The following is a 13,386-nucleotide window of genomic DNA, read 5'->3' on the forward strand; positions in this document are numbered from 1 at the left end:
CACCGCAATGAACCCGAAGTTATCAAACATTTATTCCAATTGTCCATTTTAGGCTAATACACTTAAACAAACCAGGTACGTATAAACGTCCCTGAACAAACTACCACTGAGCATAAATTAAATGTAAAACAGACTTATCAAAATATGTTGAATCAAAGCGCCGTTTGATTTTTTTTCTTTATAAAAAGACAATCATGTTTTATCATTCCTTTACTTTTTGATAATGATAATTAAAATCATTAAAAATTGAACTGCTTGTCTGAGTGTGTTATTTCCCATTTTGTTCCTTGTTGATATTTTCCTCTGTATAATCAATTCGTTTATAATTTTGTTCACAGGTGCTTGAGGACAGGATCGACCCCCCCCCTCCCTAATATATAGACCCCGGGGACTTCTTGTATTATATATGTAGAGGATCTGATTTTTAAAAAAAATATTTGTTTTAGGTAATTTGGGGCAATGAATGTATAAATTAGATAAGAAATATGTCATAAAAGGATAATTTAATTAAAAATAAAAAATAATAAAGTCCCGGGGGTCTATAATCTTGGGGGGGGGTGAGGTGGGGGGAGGGGGTCGATCATGTCCTCAAGCACCTGTGATTTTGTTAATTTTTGTATGCTATATATATGCGTTGAAGACATTTTTAAAAATAATTTTTTGTCACCTACCTTACGCATGGATCAATATGACAGTCAGTTAAGTATGGAACTTGCATGTGTGTTTACTAAGCAAAAAAATATGATCAAAACAAAACTAATCAGCCGAAGAGTCACCATTAACACTGATACTGAATACTTACTACACGTTACACAAAGTACATATGCTTGATCCACCTCTTAATTTATTGCGCAAAGTCAGTAGGGGCGTTCAGAGTTCACCAGATTGTTACCAACGGCAAGTTCGGTCCCCAATGTCTACAAATGGTTCCCATTGGTAGCAATTGGTTACCAATGTTGACCATTGGTGTATTTTCAATTTCAAATGAGGTCACCAAATCTACCAGCAGCCTAGAGCTTAAGCAAGATTGGTAGGTGACGTCATTATGCTAATTCAACATGATGGGTTATAAGATGCCTATAGATACTGATGTAAATAAAGCGCTTTAGAATAGGATATATGCATATCTTATTGAATGAATATTTTGAAGTCAATCTGAGACAACTGAGGGCTTCTAAAACCCGCTTCTATATCCAGAAACTTTATATTATTATAGAAAGTATGTGATAGAGAACCGGCATTTTGATATTCGAGCTTGGACTTTCGGTAAGACGTTATTATTTCTCGAATCAAATCAAGTTAAAAGAATGCTGATATCGAGTGAAAGATGCACAGATTGCGTAGAAATTGCTTTATATATAAGCCAGACAAATCTTGTTGATTTCAAAGACCCATGGCTGAGTGGTCAACAAAGAAATTATTGATAGGTCTATGTCATATTGCTGTTTGACACAGCTACCCAAAGTCCGAGCTTTTGTTAAAATATGCACCTAATTTTGATTAATATACTTTTTTGCTGGCGTTAAATATTAATTATCAATTTTGCAATTAATATTTTATTTTCTTTGTATTAATGATGATAAGCATAATAAATTACTCAATGAAGCTGTTTTAAAGGAAAACAGTCACACGTCACAGAGGAAAGGTGTTTTTTTTTCAACTGTTTTATATGTTCAGATGGTTACAATTGGTAACCAAAGGCTACCATTTGTTTGAATTTGAAAAGAAATCGTTCATAGTACTACTTATATAAATTGCTACAAATGGCAGCACTTGGTGACCATTTGCTACCAAAGTTCACCGATGGCAACCAAATGCTGCAAGCGGTAAATCTGAATTTCACCAACGGTACAACTCTGAACGCACCTACTGTGATGTTATACTTAACTTTCTTTTGCGCTCGACAAATTCGGGAAAGGAAATGACGTCATGTGTCAGAAAAAGTTCAGGTAGGTACAGTTTTTTACGTAAGCAAATGTGTTGTTTACTTCAGTGTTTTTAAAAGAGTTTTGTTGTTATTATAACTGAATTAGATGTATACGATTAAGAGGTAAGAATTTTTCTTAGAAACGCTTCCTGTTCCACCATGTTGCTATGCACCGCAAAGGATGATTGGGAATATGTAGAACTTTTTCACGTGGCCTCATAAAAATTTCTTTAAACAATGTGCAGATTTCAACTCGAATTTTCTCCGTTCGTACACGTTGTCCATGAAGCTCGCTACGCGAGCGGTGCTTTGCGCCGCCTCGCTGCGCTCGCTAATATGTTTTACGGTGTGACCGTTGGGGCGAGCGCAGAAGGAACCACACATCTGTCATCATTGTTAAATGCAACGGTTGAACCCGTGGAATTGCCCTAACCAAAAAACTTTGGGTTTGTCTCGAAAACTTTTACCACCGCAAGGAACCCGATCGAAGTTATCAAACTTTTATTCCAATGGCCTCTTCCTAGTCTTAAACACTTAAACAAATTACCACTGAGCATTAATAAAATGTTAAACAGACTTACATTGTATCAAAATATTTTGATAAACACAACACCGTTTTTTTTATGTAGATACAATTATGTTTTATCTTTTCTTTACCTTTTAATAATGATCATTAAAATCAGTAAAAATAAATTTTGTTTGTTATTTCTCATTTTGTTCCTTGTTGTAACCCGTGTTTTAATTATTTTCCTCTGTGACATTAATTTTGTTTTAAATCTTTTTAATTTTTGTACGCTATATAAGCGTTGTAGACATGTGCCCTCACCCCTTTCTTAGTGTGTGATATCCAATATTATTTGAACACATATGCAACTATATAACTAATACATGTACCGGTAGATATTTTAACAGTTTATCTATTTATACAAAATGACGTGGCTGCACGTAGATCTAATAATGATTAGACTTTTCTTTCTTAATAATTTTTTTGTCACCTACCTAACGTATGCATATATGATTGGATCAATATGACAATAAATTTAGCATGGAACTTGCATGTGTATTTACTAAGGAAAAAAAAATCATCAAAACAAAACTAATCAGCCAAAGAGTCACCGTTAACACTGATACTGAGTACTTCCTACATGATCTAGTAGGCCTACATATGCTTGATCCACCTCTAAATGTATCGCGGGAAATTAAAACGCGAGATCTTTGGGACGTCATAGTTAACATTTTTTTGCGCTCGACAGTTTTCGTAAATTGTCGGACAAATTCGGAGAAGGAAATGACCTCATATGTCAGCAAAAGTTCAGTCTTTTTTACGTAAGCTTATGTGTTGTTTACAGTAATGTTTTTAGAAGGATTTTTTTTATTGTAAATGAAAATTCTGTATGCGATGTAGAGGTAAGAATTTTCCGTAGAAACACTTCCTGTTCCACCATGTTGCTATGCACCGCAAAGGATCAATGGGATAGTAGAACGTTTTCACGCGGGTCCACAAAATTTTCTTTGAACAATGTGCAGATTTCAACTCGAATTTCCTCCGTTCGTACACGTTCTCTATGGAGCTCGCTACGCTTAACGTATATATACTCAAAGTAAACATATTTTTTAAAAGGGGGGAGGGTCTGTGTCTGAACAAACGACTTAGATCTATAGCCTAATTTAAAAAATGTCAGCATTGAGGAACCAGGCACGTAGCATCGTTTTTGAACGTGAGAGGGGGGCCAAACTTATCCAAAAAGTCTTGGCAAGAAAAAAAAGAAAGAAATTTAAAGGTATTTTCCAAAACCCTGAAAATCCTAATCCGTAAGGGTGGGGGTACTATTATCTTTAGTTTCACTGATTATTACCTTATTTTCAGTTTAATTCTGTACATTGTCCCTTAAAAGTGGGTGTGTGTGTGTGTGGGGGGGGGGGCAACTCCATGTTAATTCAAATTTTTGTATGTAAATTTAAGAAAAATCTTCCTTTTATATTAATTCGTGTCAAATATCATTCACAGGATGAATCTCTGCCATCCAGTCAACTGAATGATAACTGAATGGTCTAGAAAGGTGACTGAATGGCACACATATGCCATTCAGTCACATTTCAGTTATCTTTCAGTCACCTTTCAATTGACTGAATGGCAGATATTCATCCTGTGATTATGCGTTTGTGAAATAAAAATTTCAAAATTGTCTTTTTGACGTCAAAATAAAATTTAGATTGTCTTTTGGACGGCAATTCTCTACCTATAGGATTCATGTCCAGTCAGAAGACGATGAGTTTAGTCCGTTTTATATTCTGTCGTATCCTTACACATGTATACATCTGTTATTTGTTTTCTTAATTCATGTGAAAAGTCATTACGGGCCGCAAGGAGGCGGTCCGTTATTTGATACACATTTAAATATTGTAACTGCGTTTCTGCGGGATAGTTTTTTTTTAATGAATTAATATTATGCTCATTTTTATCAATAAAAAGGAAATTTGCACGTAGAAATATGTTTTATGTTTTCAAAAAAAATGAGACTTTGACACGTGCGTGCATGGGTTGACATTGCATACGATATTATCAGGCATTTACAAAATAGATACATCAAAACACCGTATATTGTTGCCATTTGCATAACCAAACTTCAAGCCTACAATAATGCTATTAATTTCACTGCACTCTGCTGTGTTGGAATAATCTAACTGTGTCTCGGGAAAGGCCTTCACCACAGTTAAAATGCCTCCCATATTTACCCGTAATGTAGCAGAAAATTGCAGAATAGCTCCAAAACGATTTTGGAGAAAAATAATAAAGTTGCATTTAAAATAACAGTCAAATTGTTCACAACAAACAATTTTAAAGCTGTAAATACATGTACCTTTCTGCGAAAAGTTAAATTCTATAATCGCAGAATTCAACATATTTCAACAACGTTTTTTGTTCACCATGTACACATTCGAAACTCTCGGGATTTTTTTTATCAGGAATGCGCTGTGTTATTGTTATCTCCTGTATTTTCTTTGGTGAACAGAAAAGAAGAAAATTAACACGCATTTGTTTTATCGTGTCCAAGTTTATCCATGCAAATATGGTATTATAATTTAATTCTGGTTGTAACGCGCTTTGTGATTGGCTAAAAAATTATTTTATATCGTAAAAAGAACGTTGCCTACGTCATAGTAAGACTAACGTCAAAAACGTATCAATACGCCTGACGTTACGTTTGAATTTTGTACAATGTTACGTCATTTTAAAGGTCAAATGACCGTTTTTATCTAGAATTAAGAGTAAAAAATTAAATTATAAGCAATGAATTCAATCTTTATTAGTTTTATACGATATAAAATGGTTTGAAACAGTTTACGCTTTTTTATAAACCGCCTCGCGGTTTATAAAGCGTAAACTGCCCCAAATTTAAGTGGAAACATAAAATAAAGAGCCTCCCGTGATTTAGCGTGAATGTGATGCGCATGCGGAAGATTGTAAAATCCAAAAAATTCAAATGATTTCCGGAATTTTTGGAGGAACTTTCGTTGATATTTTTTATTAACGAAGCTTGATTGAGAAAAAATATAAACAAATTGGTAATCTTCAAATACCGATAATATTAAAAATATATAAAACAAAAGACAGTACTCTTATGATTTATCAGTATTAAAGCTAAAAAACTCGAGTCTATTATTTTCATATAGTAGTATAGATTACATATTTTTTTGTTTTACTCGTAAATGAAAATTTTGTCATAGACTTTCGTGTTAGACGCGTTTTATCGAGACAATAATATATTCGGAAAATTTCGGAGTTGTTTATTGTATCGGTATACGGGGCATACTAAAGACCTGAAATACTAAAGACCTGAATGACATTAAATTTTATATAATGTATTTTAGTGTTTTTGATGTATTTGAATTTCTATGTGCTGCGTCAAAAAAAAAATGATTTTGTGTGTGAATTTATTATATTGCAATGTATTTTGTGGTAGAAGATTATCATGAAATGACATCCATATCAATTATTGACGCAAAAATATGAAAGAACTGAAAATTTGAATGGACCTGAAAATTATTTTTTACCTTTAAAGTTGAACAGATTCTACCGGATGAGCATGATCTTACATGTACCTTTATCTTAATTCATTTCTATTTTATTATGTGGTCTCTTGAAATTATATAAACTAATGCACTAAGTTTTAATTCAGTACAATCCACCAAAAAAATTAAGATGGTTTGAAATAAATAATTTCCAGGAGAATAATAATGAATTGAAATTTGTATTAAAATAATGTACAAATCAATGTGTTCTCCATTACTTAATTCCTACTTAAGCAATGCTCAAACAACTACCGTTAGAAATGCTTACAGTAACGAACTCTATTCTTTATATTAATAGTAGAATGTTAAACTTCAAAACATGTTGCTGAAAATATAGTAATTATGTACCGAATGTCCATGACATTTTGTTTTATGCTTGTGTTCAGTTCAACACGTGCGATGATTTTGCTGCTGAAATAAACACGATTTCCGGTGTCGTCATCGTGACCGGACAGGAATGCTAGAGGTAGTAGGATTGCCGTTCAAAAGTTTCACAAACAAATAACAAGAAATCACATTGACGCAAGCGTCAAACGGGCCGCAAAAATATACATGTAACTGTTGTTTGAATCATCATTGGTTGTTAACATAAAAACACAGAACGAAGAAGAAAATAACGAGTTGGTTGTACTTTAATGGTAGATTTTGATTTTAATTACATTTTTTTTAAAACAATAATAATGAATTGTAACAATGAACTCCATTTATAAAATAAAGAATATTTCCTGTATGAGAAAAAATTGGGTGAGGTAACTCGCGTTAAAAACAAGAACAGTTTTCACCTGGGACTGGATTCACAATACTGCGACGGTGTGGACAAGGTGAGAAGCTGTACTGCGAGGATGCGCGGTTTTACCTGAGTTACCTTTGCTAAACCGTGATCAATTTCAACGAAGACTCTCTGTAAATACGCAAACCGCGTTGGTCGTAGAGTATATATGTGTTAAAGTGTGTGATTGTGTGTAACGGCATATGTGTTGAAGTTTGTGAAAATGTGTATCAGTATATGTGTCAAAGTGTGTAATTGTGTGTAATGCTATATGTGTTGAAGTGCAGGATTGTGTGTGACAGTATATGTGTTAAATTGTGTGATTGTGTGTAATGCGATATGTGTTAAAATGCATGATTATGTGTAATGGAATATGTGTTAGAGTGTGTGATTGTGTGTGACGGTATATGTGTTACAGTGTCTGATAGTGTGTAGCGGCATATGTGTTAAACTGTATGAGTGTGTGTAAAGCGATATGTGTTAAAGTGTGTGATTATGTGTGACGGTATATGTGTTAAAGTGTCTGATTGTGTGTGACGGTATATGTGTTAAAGTGTGTGACTGTGTGTAATGGTATATGTATAAAAGAGTGTGATTGTGTGTGACAGTATATGTGTTAAAGTGTGTGATTGTGTGTGACGGTATATGTGTTAAAGTGTGTGACTGTGTGTAATGGTATATGTATAAAAGAGTGTGATTGTGTGTGACAGTATATGTGTTAAAGTGTGTGATTGTGTGTGACAGTATATGTGTTAAAATGTGTGATTTTGTGTGACGGTATATGTGTTAAAGTGTGTGACTGTGAGTAATGGTATATGTGTTAAAGTGTGTGATTGTTTGTGACAGTATATGTGTTAAAGTGTGTGATTGTGTGTAGCGGTGTATGTGTTAAAGTGTGTGATTTTGTGTGACGGTATATGTGTTAAAGTGTGTGACTGTGTGTAATGGTATATGTATAAAAGAGTGTGATTGTGTGTGACAGTATATGTGTTAAAGTGTGTGATTGTGTGTGACAGTATATGTGTTAAAATGTGTGATTTTGTGTGACGGTATATGTGTTAAAGTGTGTGACTGTGTGTAATGGTATATGTGTTAAATTGTGTGATTTTGTCTAACGGTATATGTGTTAAAGTGTGTGACTGTGTGTAATGGTATATGTATAAAAGAGTGTGATTGTGTGTGACAGTATATGTGTTAAAGTGTGTGATTGTGTGTGACGGTATATGTGTTAAAGTGTATGACTGTGTGTAATGGTATATGTATAAAAGAGTGTGATTGTGTGTGACAGTATATGTGTTAAAGTGTGTGATTGTGTGTGACAGTATATGTGTTAAAATGTGTGATTTTGTGTGACGGTATATGTGTTAAAGTGTGTGACTGTGAGTAATGGTATATGTGTTAAAGTGTGTGATTGTGTGTGACAGTATATGTGTTAAAATGTGTGATTTTGTGTGACGGTATATGTGTTAAAGTGTGTGACTGTGAGTAATGGTATATGTGTTAAAGAGTGTGTGATTGTGTGTGACAGTATATGTGTTAAAATGTGTGATTTTGTGTAATGGTATATGTGTTAAAGTGTGTGACTGTGAGTAATGGTATATGTGTTAAAGTGTGTGATTGTATGTGACAGTATATGTGTTAAAGTGTGTGACTGTGTGTGACAGTATATGTGTTAAAGTGTGTGATTGTGTTTGAGTGTGTGTGTTAGAGTGTGTGATTGTGTGTGACAGTATATGTGTTAAAATGTGTGATTTTGTGTGACAGTATATGTGTTAAAGTGTGTGACTGTGTGTGACAGTATATGTGTTAAAGTGTGTGATTGTGTGTGACAGTATATGTGTTAAAATGTATGATTTTGTGTGACGGTATATGTGTTAAAGTGTGTGACTGTGTGTAATGGTATATGTGTTAAAGTGTGTGATTTTGTCTAACGGTATATGTGTTAAAGTGCTTGATGGTGTGTGACAGTATATGTGTTAAAGTGTGTGATAGTGTGTGACAGTATATGTGTTAAAGTGTGTGATAGTGTGTAACGGTATATGTGTTAAAGTGTGTGATTGTGTGTGACAGTATATGTGTTAAAATGTGTGATTTTGTGTAATGGTATATGTGTTAAAGTGTGTGACTGTGAGTAATGGTATATGTGTTAAAGTGTGTGATTGTGTGTGACAGTATATGTGTTAAAATGTGTGATTTTGTGTAATGGTATATGTGTTAAAGTGTGTGACTGTGAGTAATGGTATATGTGTTAAAGTGTGTGATTGTGTGTGACAGTATATGTGTTAAAATGTGTGATTTTGTGTGACGGTATATGTGTTAAAGTGTGTGACTGTGTGTAATGGTATATGTGTTAAAGTGTGTGATTTTGTCTAACGGTATATGTGTTAAAGTGCTTGATTGTGTGTGACAGTATATGTGTTAAAGTGTGTGATAGTGTGTGACGGTATATGTGTTAAAGTGTGTGACTGTGTGTAATGGTATATGTGTTAAAGTGTGTGACTGTGTGTAATGGTATATGTGTTAAAGTGTGTGATTTTGTCTAACGGTATATGTGTTAAAATGCCTGATTGCTTGTAGCGGTATATGTGTTAAACTTTGTGATTGCAAATAATGGTATATGTGTTAAAATGTGATTATGTGAAATGGTATGTGTAAAAGTGTGTTATTACGAGTAATGGTATTTGTGTTAAAATGTGTGATTGCATGTAACAGTGTATGCGTTAAAGTGCGTGATTGCGTGTAACAATAGATGAGATGCAAGTGGGTGATTGCGCGTAACAGTATTAATATATTCGTAAAAGCACCTGATTGCGTATAACAGTGTATGCATTAAAGTGGGTGATTGCCTGTGACGGTAAAACGTAACAGTTCCTCATTCCGTGTAACATTATATGTGTTAATGAGCATGACTGCGAGGTGACATTATTCACGTAAAGTAAATACAACTGCGGTAACAGTTCATCTAGCAAAGTGTGTGATTGCCGGAAGAAGATACATTATTAAGGTTTGTACCGGTATTTTTTTAAGTGAGATTTATATAACAGAATTTATCGCATGATCATGTTACAACTATCGACCAACCAAAAAGCTTAGGACAGATATGATATCAACATATCAGTTTTTATAATAATACTCAGAATTAAACCTATCAGTTATAATGAAATTCTTGAAACAACTTTGAGTACTTGGATGTAAAATTCATTTTTTTTCATCTTTTACATGCACAAAACCCGTTGCATGCATTAGAATATCTCCATTTTGTAATTTATTGTTGACTAGTCTCTATTAACATCTAACTATAGTGAATCCAAAAGGAGATTGGTTTGTCAGATTTGGTTCGTCCCAATACATAATTGTCTAGTTATTGTATATAAAGTTACAGCATCATATTTTACGTGTTTGTACCAAATACAACAGTAGTGTCTTTCTAAGAAAAAAGCCAAAACTAAAAAGAAATATCACATTTATTGAGTTCTATCTACAGATTGCTACGACTCACTAAACATCATATGTATATAAGTAGTATGTATTTCATGGTAAGCGTAAATACAAAGAAAAAAAATCAGTAAACTTAAACTTGGTCACAATATTCCTCCAAAACTATTTACATAAACATGAATTTTCCATCAACCTGATCAATATAACATTTTTTATAAGGGAGAAATTTGCTTCCGACGCCACTGTACTCAATAAACTCTCCTACAAAAAAATGTCAGGGATCAACAGCATAAAATACAGATATCTCTAGAAAACATTAGTAGAAGGGGGATAACTTTCTTTCATTTCAAATTGAAAAATACAAATTGGAGTTACCCCCCTTTGCATGTGTTTTGTAATCAATTTCTTGTGTGCAAATTAAAACTAAAAAAAAAATCATCATACATTCGTCACATTTCTAAGGGATATCTCTGTCCTAGCACCAAAGTACAGCAGAGATTTATAAGAGATCTCAGGAGCTTATTATGTAAAACACACATATAGTACAAATGTAAAATTAATAAAAAGGATGACGAACACATAAATGTTAAATCCATGTACACAGAAACAGAGTCCATTGATCACACATTATTTATATAAAGTTCACAGTCAGAAAAACAGAGTCCATTGACGACGCATTATTTCCATTGGAATTATGGGTAATCCGGGAAGGTTTTCTACTGTCTCCCCTTGAACTGGCCTGAAGGCGTTCTAAAAGCAGCTTGTCTGCAAGAAACAAAAATAATTAGTTTATAACTGTATTAAAAGAAAGAACAAGATATCTGTGAGCCAATGCTCACTAGTGATACCCCCACTCTAATGTGAATATGTAAAATAAGCAAAGTCGACATTCAACAGAAAGCTGGCATCCGATTGGTACAGAAATATATCCCACAATATTGCATGCCTAAACAAATGGTGTGTTAAAATTTCAAGTATCTGCGATAAATAGCTGCTGAGAAATCTTTGAGGAAATTTTTTTTAAAATTTTTGGCTAAAATAAACAAAGTACTCATTTAACAGGAAGTTGACGTCTGATTGGTACAAGAAATCTTTGACGAAAATGTGTTTGAAATTTTTGCTAAAAATAAACATTTGCTAAAAATAAACAAAGTACTCATTAAACAGGAAGTTGACGTCTGATTGATACAAAAATATATCCCACGACATGACATGCAAAAACAAAAAGTGTGTTAAAATTTCAAGCATCTGCCATAAATAGTTGCTGAGAAATCTTTGACTGAAATTTGTTTGAAAATTTTGGCTAAAAATAAACAAAGTACTCATTTATAGGGCTGGGACGATACTGTACTGAGCCGATTCGGTACATACCACGATACATGAGATGCGATACGATACATATCACGATACATTGCAATTAAATGAAAACATGAATAAAAGTTTAAAATTTATTCAACCTGCCGATGTATTACCGCATATGTCCAAAGTTATTTTGTTATATTCATAATGAGCGTTGCACAATTTACAAATTACTTTAGTCTCGTGTACACTAGTTTTTCATAAACAAGTACTCCAAAAGTTTTCCACACTCCATATTTAGCTTCCTAACAGTTTTGACAACTTTACGAGGTTTTCCGCCATCTTTGTACTTTCATATTAGGCGCGCGGACTAAAAATAGCCGATATATGAAGCTCGGATATTTTTGAAAAATAAAAAAAGTTCGGTAAGGTATCGTCGTATTAATGGTAAATGTATCGATCCAAATATCGTCAAAATAAATACTGCGATGCACCGGTGCATCGGTGGATCGTCCCATCCCTACTCATTTAACAGGAAGTTGACGTCTGATTGGTACAAAAATACATCCCACGATATAGCATGCCTGTACAAATACTGTGTAACAATTTCAATCATCTGCGATAAACAGTTGCTGAGAATTCTTTGACAAAAATTTGTTTGAAAATTTTTGCTAAAAATAAACAATGTCGTCATTTAACAGGAAGTTCACGTCTGATTGGTACAAAAATATATCCCACGATATGGCATGCCTATACAAATATTGTGTAAAAATTTCAAGCATCTGCGATAAATAGTTGCTGAGAAATCTTTGACAAATATCTGTTTGAAAATTTTGGTTAAAAATAGGCAAAGTCGTCATTTAACAGGAAGTTGACGTCCGATCGGTACAAAAATATATCCCACGATATGACATGCCCTAACAAACACTGTGTAAAAATTTCAAGCATCTGCGATAAATAGTTGCTGAGATAAATGGGACAGAAATTTTTGTTACGGACGGACAGACAGACAGACAGACACAAAAGGGTAAAACAGTATACCCCCTCTCCATCGGAGCGGGGGTATAAAAAGTGAGCAAGCTCAAATACCCACGTTCTCCCATTACTTGACAATGCTACACATCATGAATGGCAGAGTATGCATTAAATACAAAAAAAAAAAAGAAAACCAAGAGGCCCATGGGCCACATCACTCACCTAAGGAACAACAGGTATGATAAAATCAGCCTAATGGTGTCAGGATACAAACTAGCTGGACAATGTAGAACAATGTATAATACATTTAGATCCTGTATAAATATAAATCCATTTTCCCCCTATTGGATATTGTAATGTTTAATATCATTAGTCCATTTTCTAAGAGGATGATATTATAGTCAAATCACATGTTGAGCATTTAATATATTATAAAACTGTGAATCCCCAGTAAGGCCAAATAATAGTCCAGAATAGTCAGAGGCCAAAGTCCAAACAATTTGAAAGACTCAGCCCTATGTTAAAATGCTTGCATAAAAGCAAAAAAATAAATATATTTATTTATTTATTTATCTATATCTTATAACATTTCAGCTTTTGTGAACAATTAAAATGTTTTCCTTGTAAATTGAATCACCAATGTAGCCCCACCCTACTCCTTAGATTTGAACAAATTTGAATCTACATTATCTAAGGTTGCTTTCATTAAAGTTTGAGCTTTTCTACACAAATGGTTTTATAGAAGAAGATTTTTAAAGATGTTTCCCTATATATTCCTCTGTAAAAATTTGATCCCCCCCCCCCAAATTGTCACCCCATCCTAACCCAGGGGATCATGATTTGAACAAACTTGAGTTCGCCCCCCTTCCCCCATTGTGGCCCCACTCTACACCCCGGGGTCATG

The sequence above is a fragment of the Crassostrea angulata genome, chromosome 2 (assembly GCF_025612915.1).
Source record: "Crassostrea angulata isolate pt1a10 chromosome 2, ASM2561291v2, whole genome shotgun sequence".
Lineage (NCBI taxonomy): Eukaryota > Metazoa > Mollusca > Bivalvia > Ostreida > Ostreidae > Magallana > Magallana angulata.